We start from the raw sequence: 9,790 nt of genomic DNA on the forward strand, positions 1-9,790 counted from the left end.
GATTTCAACTTAAACAATTAATTAATTAATCAATCTTAATTCTATTCTATATTAATTTAATTAATAATCAAAATTAATTTTAATCAGAAATTAATTTTTATCTTAATTAATACTCCAAAATTAATTTTAGTTTAATTATTTTAATTCAAAAGAAATTCTAACATAATTAATTAATTAAATCCAAAACAATGTTAACTTAATTAAATTAATCTGAAATTTAATAAATAATTAACCAATTTTAATTTAATGCAAAATTAATTAATTTAATCAATCCAAAATTCAATTCAATCCTAAATTAATTAATTCAAACTAATTTAATATTAATTTAATTAATAACTTTAATTTAATAATTAATTATTAAATTAATCCATCAATTTCAATCGTGATAATAATTATTTTAATTAATTCGAAAATAATTATTAATTAATTATTTTGAATTTTAAATAAATTAATTTAATTTTAACTCAATTTTAAATTAATTTTTAACGTAATTAATTTAATCTAAAATTTATTAAAAATTCTAAGTTAAATAATCTAAACATAATTAATAAATTAAATAATAAATCAATTCGAAATTAACTTTAACTTAACTTAATTCTTAATTAATTTTAACCTTATTAAATATTAAACTTAATTCTTAATTAATTTTAACTTAAAACCTAATTATTTTAACTTAAATCGAAATTAATTTTAATTAATTTTTAATCTTAATTATTATCTAATTTTAATTAACTATAACTTAATTAATTAATTTTAACTTAAAATATTTTTAAAAATATTCTTTAAATTCGTACTTTAGAAAATGTTTTTAAAATAATATTTTAAAAATATTAATCTCCAAAAATTATCTTTCAAATAATTTCAAAATAAACATGTAAAATTATGTTTTTACTTGAAATCACAATAGCAAGATTTATTGAAAAATTATTTCAGAAGTATCAATTTTAATTTGAAAAATATCTTATTTGTAAAATATTTTTGGCAATTTTTTTTAAAAAAATATCTTGAAAATATTTTTTTACAAAATCTCTTAGCTTGCAAATAAATTTGAAATGATGTCTGAAAAGAAATTACTAAAAATTGAAATGTTGAAATTATAAATTCTCTTTTAAAAGGATAAGGGAGATATTTTTTTAAGGAATTAAATATTTGTTGATGTAAAACCTAAGGAGTTCTTTGGAATTCAAAATATTTATATAAGTTGTTTTTATGATAAATAGGAAAAGAAGGATTTAAGTTAAAAACTTACAATATTAAATCCAACAGAGCTGCAGCTCAAAATGAATGGTTGAACAATTTAATGATATGCTCAGAGAACCAACAGGCTTACAGGGTTGAAGAGCTCGACCGGGAAAGAAATTGTGTTTTTTTGTTTCATCAAGTCACGTGATGTCTGGCAAGAATGGCGTGTAGTGGAGGTGGGAGAGAGATGGAGGAGATTAACTACGACGATGAATTTCTTTTTTAAGGTGGCTACAACTCCTCCGCTACGGCGTTGGCAAAGCGGGCGCAGACGGCGCCGGTGGAGTTCTCGTCCTGGTCAAACCAGCCCACCTCCAAAGTTAGAATTTTGGACAGCATCCGCAGGCGAAGACGCTTGGTTAGGTACTCGCTCATGGCGCCGAAATTTAGTGCTGCCCGATGTTGAGGATGGATGAGAGCAAGAGAAGACGAACCTCGTCTATCTCGTCGTGATGCCGAGAACGTAGGAATAGGGAGGCTGGATCGTGCTCCCGCTGGCCAGCAGTCTCTGTTGGGGCTGGCAGGGGGAGAAGCGGCGCCTCATGCTGCTGCTGCCGCCCCCAATTGCGCAGCCCCGGAGGAGGTCTCTCCTTCGCGGAGGTGTGGGCGGTGGTCCGCTGGAGGCGGACGAGGGAGGAGTAGAGGCCGTCGATTACGTCATCATGAGAGCCGACGTGGCCGTCCTGCACGACTGCGATGACATCGGCGTGATGGATGGTGGAGAGGCGGTGGGCGACGACGATGGCGGTGCCAGTGCGGCTGACGGAGGCGAGGTCGAGGGCCCGACTCGGAGTCGAGGGTGCTGGTGGCCTCGTCGAGCAGGAGGATCTTGGGCGACTTCAGCACCGCCCTGGAGATGGCGATTCTCTGTTTCTGGCCGCCGGACATATGCGCTCCTCTTTCTCCCACCTGCACACGCCATTCATTCCGACAATCACTTGACGAGATGAAACTGATATTGCATTCTAGTGTTTCTTTCTGGAGTTCCATCAGGTTTTTAATAACTAAAGCTTTGTTTAATTCGGAGATTGCATTCTAGTGTCAATATCTTCCGCTTTCTAACCTTCGTGTCGTATCCTCGTGGAAGTAGCGAGATAAACTGATATTGCATTCCAGTGTTTCTTCCTGAAGTTCCATCAAATTTTTAATAACTAAAGCTTTGTTTAATTCAGAGATTGCATTCTAGTGATTCTTCCTGTTCTGTGAATTATAGTGAAAGAAATTGTGGTTTTTTTTTTGTTTTGGTGTGTGCAGGTGGGAGAAAGACGAACGCATATGTCCGGCGGCCAGAAACAGAGAATCACCATCTCCAGAGCGTTGCTAAAGTCGCCCAAGATCCTCCTGCTCGACAAGGCCACCAGCACCGAGTCGAGCGGATCGTCCAGGAGGCCCTCGACCTCGCCTCCGTCGGCCGCACCGCCATCGTCATCACCCACCGCCTCTCCACGATCAGCCACGCCGATGTCATCGCAGTCGTACAGGACGGCCGCGTCATGGAGATCGGCTCTCATGACAACCTAATCGACCTCCCGACGGCCTCTACTCCTCCTTCGTCCGCCTCCAGCCCACATCTCCGCGAAGGAGAGACCTCCTCCGGAGCTGCACAATTTGGGGGCAGCAGCAGCAGCATGAGGCGCCGCTTCTCCCCCCTGCCAGCCCTAACAGACACTGTTGGCCAGCGGGAGCGCGATCCAGCCTCCCTGTTCCTACGTTCTCGGCATCAGGACGAGATAGACGAGGTTCCTCTTCATTGCCCTCTCCTTGACTTTGGAGGTGGGCTGATTTGACCAGGACGAGAACTCCATCGGCGCCCGTCTACGCCCGCTTCACCAACGACGCCAACGATGTCGGCTCCCTCGTCGGAGACCGGATGCCCCTCATCATCCAGACCGCCTCGCCGTTGCCATCGGCTGCACCATGGGGCTCGCCCTTACCTGGGAACTGGCCCTCGTCATGATCGCCGTCCAGCCCATCATCCTTCTATGCCCGTGCCATCCTCCTCAAGCGCCTCTCCTCTAAGGCCATCAAGAGCCGGATCGAGAGCAGCAAGCTCGCCGCGGACGAGACCAGCACACGAGTTCATCAGCGCCCTGAAAGAGGGATACGAGAGGCACTGCGGCGATTGGGGATGCAGCTCTCCGGCAGCCAGAAGCAGCGGATCGCCATCGAGCGTGCGATTCTAAAGGACCCAGCTATCCTGTTGGGACAGCCAGTCGGAGAAGGCGGTGCAGACGGCTCTGGAGCGGCTGATGGTAGGGCGGACCAGCGTCCAGCGTGGTGGCAGCGCACCGCCTCAGCACCATCCGCCACTGCCACCTCATCGCCATCCTCGACAAGGGCGCCGGAAAGGGACCCACGCCTCCCTCGTGTCCAAGGGGCCTACTTGCGGTGGCGTGGCCGCGCCATCCGATCCGATTTTATTTTACAAATTTAAAATCTGTCTGATTATCTGTAATTGAATTGAAACTTGATATGCTACCATAGCTTCCTTGTAGGCTTGTTTTTAGCGGTATTTACAGCTTCCATATGGTATTATAAATTAACGGGTGAGTATTATAATACCTGTATACTAACCATGTTTAGTGATTAATGAGTCGATTTTATATAAAAATAATTAAAATTAAGTAAATATATTTTAGATATAAAAAATAAAAATAGATAAATAGATGGTGAGATTCATAAATAATCAGTGATAATATTAGAATGAATATAAATATGACCGGATAAAAATAAGAGATGTTAATATAATGATTATTTGATATCTTATTTAATATAAAAAAGATGTTAATATAATAATTATTTGATATCTTATTTAAAGAGGATGGAGACTGATACATGGATAAAGAAGAGTCTATTTGGCATGAGTCAATTATCACGGTATAAATCAAAGTCAATATGATCAACATCAGGACTTAAGTAAAGCTCGACTGCACTCGACCGGGAAGCGGTTCATTGACCGATCGGAGAGATCCTTGTCCGATCGGCCATTTGAGTTAACCAGTATAGTTAATACGGTCGGCAAGAGAACAAGCTATGTGGGCCGGGAGCCCGAGCCGAGCGGGCCACCCATCTAGCTCAAAGAATGATGTTGACATTATACACAATGAATCGATAAAATGATAAAAGAAGAAAAGACAGATAATTAATAAAGGAAAGGGAAAATCAAATAGAAGAGAAAACTAAATAGAACACTCCATCTATCATTAAATGAGAAGAAGACAAGATAAAAATATCATCTGTCGGTAATCAATATCATTAAACAGGGGAAGATAGAGGGTCATCAGAAAAGGTATAAAAAGGCATGCGAGGTATGAAGAGAGGAAAGATAGATCTTTGTTTGTAATACTTTCACTCTTTTCTTCTTCTGTTTCTGACTTGAGCATCGGAGGGCCAACGCCAGGGACCCTTCCCTGGTTTTGACTTTTGTTTTGCAGAAACGAGCAAGGTCTTCATGTCGTCAGCGGAACTGCCACCTTCCCGGCTTTCCAGCTTCGCACCTTCGGACAGGATCATTTTGGTGTCGTCTATGGGAACGTAACCTGCATCCGAACGAAAAGATGGAAGATGCTGGACGATTCACGACGGTAACGCTGACTCAAGAGGAACTCGACGCGCTGATACAAGCCTGGGCGACAAAGATAGTGGAGCAACAACAACAAGAGCTGGCTGATCGGCAAGTGCAAGAACCTACAACCTCAATAGTGGGGCGGCAGACTGAACAACACTTCGCTCGGGAACTGAACAAGATGCCGATCGGCACCTATAGGGAAGCCCCTAATGCGCAGGCTCTGTTATGGGCTCCAACAGAGAGGGACCGTGCAGATAAAGACCGGGGATCATCCTCTGATGAGGCACCCGTTCGAAACACAAGAAAAAGAAAACCCAGGAGGACGACTTGCCCGAACGAATCAATCATCAGTTCTCAGAGGGGATTCTAAATGATCCTTTGTCGAAGCACTACACCCCATTAACGATTGGGGAATATAATGGGACGACCGACCCTGACGACCACCTGGCTAAGTTTGACAACGCGGCCACTCTGCACCAATACATAGACGGGGTAAAATGTCGAGTCTTCCTTACCACGTGATCTAGATCGACGCAACGTTGGTTCAAACGTTTGCCGAGAGGCTCGATCCATAGCTTCAAAGAATTTTGAGCCGCCTTCCTGCATCACTTTGCTAGTAGTCGTCGCCACCAGAAGACAAGTATGAATTTATTCTCACTGAAGCAGGGGTCGCGAGAGGCCTTAAGGGCATACATCCAACGCTTCAATTAGGTGGAAATGGACATCCCGACGGTCTCTTCAGACGTATTGGTAAACCCTTTCACTTATGGGTTCATTGAAGGAGAATTCTTCCAGTCACTCATTCGGAAAGCCACCAAAGGACTTTGGCTATCTACAAAAAAGGGTTAATGAATATATCAATGTAGAAGAAGCCTAGGCTACCAAGAAAAAAGAGGCAACCGTCGAACCAACGATGTCATCCGAGCGGCGTCAACCAAGCAGCCATCAGCCTCCTAAAGGGCCTCGATCAGGAAGAACTCAACCACAACACGAGCCTAGGCCGCATGTCGTGCATCACGTTGGGGCCAGACACCCAAAAGCCTCTAGAGGCAAAATATGGACGCCGATGTTTTGCTCCTTCCATCAGTCGACAACTCATAATACCCGGGACTGCTACCTGGCTAGCAGATCGGCCCCAAGAAGGCAGTCTCATCAATCATCGTCGCTCGATCGGAGACATAGGCGCTGATTAGCTGGGCGAAGGGAAGACGAAAGGACAATGGTCGAACCACGCCACAATTAATATCAATAACGGAACAATCCAAGTCTTGTTAGGGAGCAGTCCAAACGGAGATGACCCTTAGCTTGAGAGGAAGAAAATAGGAGTAACGCCTCCCGGGGTGAGATAGGAATGATTGTCGGGGGGTCGACCGAAGGTGATTCCAATCGAGCGAGAAAGTTACACGCTCGGCGGCTTGAAATTCACGCGGTCAGATGCAACAAGGAGAAGACCGAGGGGCCTAAGATCAACTTGCGCCTGAAGGATTTGAAGGGGGTAGAGATCCCCCATGATGACACCCTGATTATCCGAGTAGTAATAGTTAATTATGTTATTTACCGTACCTTTGTTGACACAGGAAGCTCAGTGAACATCATATTCAAGAAAGCATTCGATCAGCTACAAATCGACCGAGACGATCTATTGCCTATGACGACTCGACTCTATGGATTCACCGATGATATGGGTTATGATGGAGCGGCCTAGCAAATGAAGTAGAGGTCATAGTCGAGAAAGATAGGAGGGGTATATAGCTGGGTGAATGTATGATTAATAGGATGATGAACGACCAAATAAAAGGCTTTTTACACGCGTTCGATCAGGCAAAGTCCGATCGAGCGTAAAGATATTTAGCCTTATAGAAGCTTTTAGTGTATTATCGGCCGAGTGAAGGTCGAACGAGCACTAATGTGCTTACACGTGCTCGGTTAAGCAAAGTCTGACCAAGCATAAAGGTGTTTAGCCTTATAGAAGCTTTTAGTATATTACCGACCGAGTGAAGGTCGAGCGAACACCAATGTGCTTACACACGCTCGGTCGGGAGTATTTAGCCTTATAGAAACTTTTAGTGTATTACCGGCCGAGTGAAGGCCGAGTGAGAACCAATGTGCTTACAGGCGCTCGGTCGGACAAAGCCCGATCGAGCGTAAAGGCATTTAGTTTTATACATCTTTTAGTATATTACCGGCCGAGTGAAGGTCGAGTGAGCATTAATGTGCTTACACGCGCTCGATCAGACAAAGTCCGACCGAGCATAAAGACATTTAGCCTTATACAACTTTTAGTATATTACCGGCCGAGTGAAGGCAAGTGACCACCAATGTGCTTGCACGCGCTCATTCAGGCAAAGCTCGACTGAGCGTAAAGGTATTTATCCTTATAGAAGCTTTTAGTATATTACCGGTCGAGTGAAAGCTGAGCAAACAACAATGTGCTTACAACGCTCAGTCAGACAAAGGTGGGCCGAGCGTAAAGGCATTTAGCCTTATACATCTTTTATTATATTACCGATCGAGTGAAGGTCGAGCGAGCACTAATGTGCTTACACACTCTCGGTCAGGAAAAGCCCGACCGAGTATAAAGCCATTTAGCCTTATACAACTTCTAGTATATTACCGGCCGAGTGAAAGCCGAGCGAGCACCAATATGCTTATAAGAGCTTGACCTGACAAAGCCCGACCGAGCGTAAAGGTGTTTAGTCTCATAAAGCTTATGGTACATTCTTAGCTAAAACATGCTTAACAGAAGATATTCTTAATATATATATGACTGACTTTAATTACCGGTCGAGACACACTTAACAGAAGGTATTCTTAATATATATATGGTTGGCTTGAATGACCGGCTGAGACATGCTCAGCAGAAGATATTCTCAATATATACATGGCTGGCTTGAATGATCGGTCAAGACATGCTTAACATAAGTATATAAGTATGACAGCCTGGTAAATTTGGCAAGAAATATCTTCTAGAAGCTTCTCTAGTTATAGTGGCATGGTCCTATGCATACTTCATCATGAATATAAGTCATAAACGACAAAAGATGTACATTTGGGGTACAAAACAGATTCTTTAAAAGATTATTACACGAAGTCTGAAGGATGACTTCATCTGTAACGCCCTGGCCAGACCTCACCCAGACTGAACCGGGAACGCCACCACTATTGCCCATCGGGTTGACGACTAACTCCACAGACTACCGTAAGTTCTTTCAGCGTGCTTTGTCCTCACTCGCACGCACCCTGGGAAACTTCCCAGGAGATCACCCATCCTCAGATTTCTCCAAGCCAAGCACGCTTAACCTTGGAGTTCTTAAGTTTTGACTTCCGAAAAAGAAGGTGCACCTTAGTGATATGGATAGTACCATCTAACCTTTTAAGTCATACTTAACCAGAATCTCAGAACCGGGGTATTACAATCACCCTCATTTAAAGACACAACATCCTCATTGTATAACCATGAATCATACCACAAACAAATCCTAGAATCTCCCTCGCTAGGTGGTGCCCTGGATGATCCTGCCACGGGCGCACTCACGGTCACAAGATCGCTCTGATACCATCTGTAACGCCCCGGCCCGACCCCACCCAGACCGAACCGGGAATGCCACCACTATTGCCCATCGGGTTGACGACTAGCTCCACAGACCATCGTAGGTCCTTTCAGCGTGCTTTGTCCTCACTCGCACACACCCTGGGAAACTTCCCAGGAGGTTACCCATCCTCAGATTTCTCCAAGCCAAGCACGCTTAATCTTGGAGTTCTTAAGTTTGGGCTTCTGAAAAGGAAGGTGCACCTTGGTGATATGGATAGTATCATCTAACCTTTTAAGTCATACTTAACCAGAATCTCAGAACCGGGGTATTACACCTGCACACTTAGACACAGGGATAACACAACAGAACATAACTTAACTTGTTTATTTACATCAAAACTACCTTGGGGTACCAACAGATCTAACTATTGGTCTAAGAGGTACATCACATTGTAATTGATTATCATATTCCAATTAATCATCTCTTTTCTTAAAAAATGATAGCAATGTTTTTGATTTTTTTATTTGAAGGTTGTTGGTATTCCATTTATAACCCATGGAAAAAAACAACTATAAATTAATTATTTATAACTTAAGAACAAAATATGACTACCAATCAATTATAACAAGCTCAATCATATTATTCATTTTATGACAAACTCAAACATAATAATAAATCAAGTTATAATATCATAACATTCCCTAGTATTAGAATCCTAATTTTCATATAATTTAAAATCTCAAATAATTTCAAATAAAATCATAACTAAAAATCTAAAATTACTTGTGATTTGTCACTTCAGGATAAAGAGAACTCCACTACCCACCTGTTAAATCCAGTGCTATGCTGAAACTTGAAATGTCTGAAATCAAAAACAAAAATAAAGGACTTGAAAAGGGAGCAAATGGGGGAATTTAAAAGTAATCTTAGCACCTTAAACTCATCCATAGAAATAAAACGTGTTAAAAATATTTTCTTTTTTTTTATGATTGAATTTAAGTTTCTAATTGTTGTTTAAATGGTTTGAGATTGTTGTCGCAAAAGCAGGACTTGGCCGACTCCTGACTGGCTAAGAATTCAACCACAACAATCACAAACCATTTAAACAACAAGTCATTTTCTGTGCGTTAAAAAAAAGTGGAAATTGTTGTTCCAAAATAGGAGAGCCAGGTGAGGTGCCCAATTCATTTTCTTGTCTCCTTATTTTGATTGACTTAGGAGAAGGAAAAATAGGAGAGATTCTGTTAGGACCAAAAGAAATTTAAATATCTCCATAATGGTATGATGTTGTCCACTTTAGGCCTAAACCCTCATGATTTTGCTCTTGGGCTCTAAACAAAAGGTCTCATGATAATGGAGATATCTTTTTCTTATCGTGATCTTTCCCATGTGTTTTTAATGTGGGGCTATGTTTACAACCTTGCAACCCTAATAATTGATACCACTT

General features: G+C 41.8%; 1 pseudogene; it reads left to right on the top strand.

Annotated features, from left to right (window-relative positions):
- The first annotated feature begins 1,764 nt into the window (after positions 1-1,764).
- Positions 1,765-3,720, top strand: LOC122026310 (annotated as a pseudogene).
- Positions 3,721-9,790: the final 6,070 nt, after the last annotated feature.

This window comes from Zingiber officinale, chromosome 10A (genome assembly GCF_018446385.1).
Source record: "Zingiber officinale cultivar Zhangliang chromosome 10A, Zo_v1.1, whole genome shotgun sequence".
Classification (NCBI taxonomy): Eukaryota; Viridiplantae; Streptophyta; class Magnoliopsida; order Zingiberales; family Zingiberaceae; genus Zingiber; species Zingiber officinale.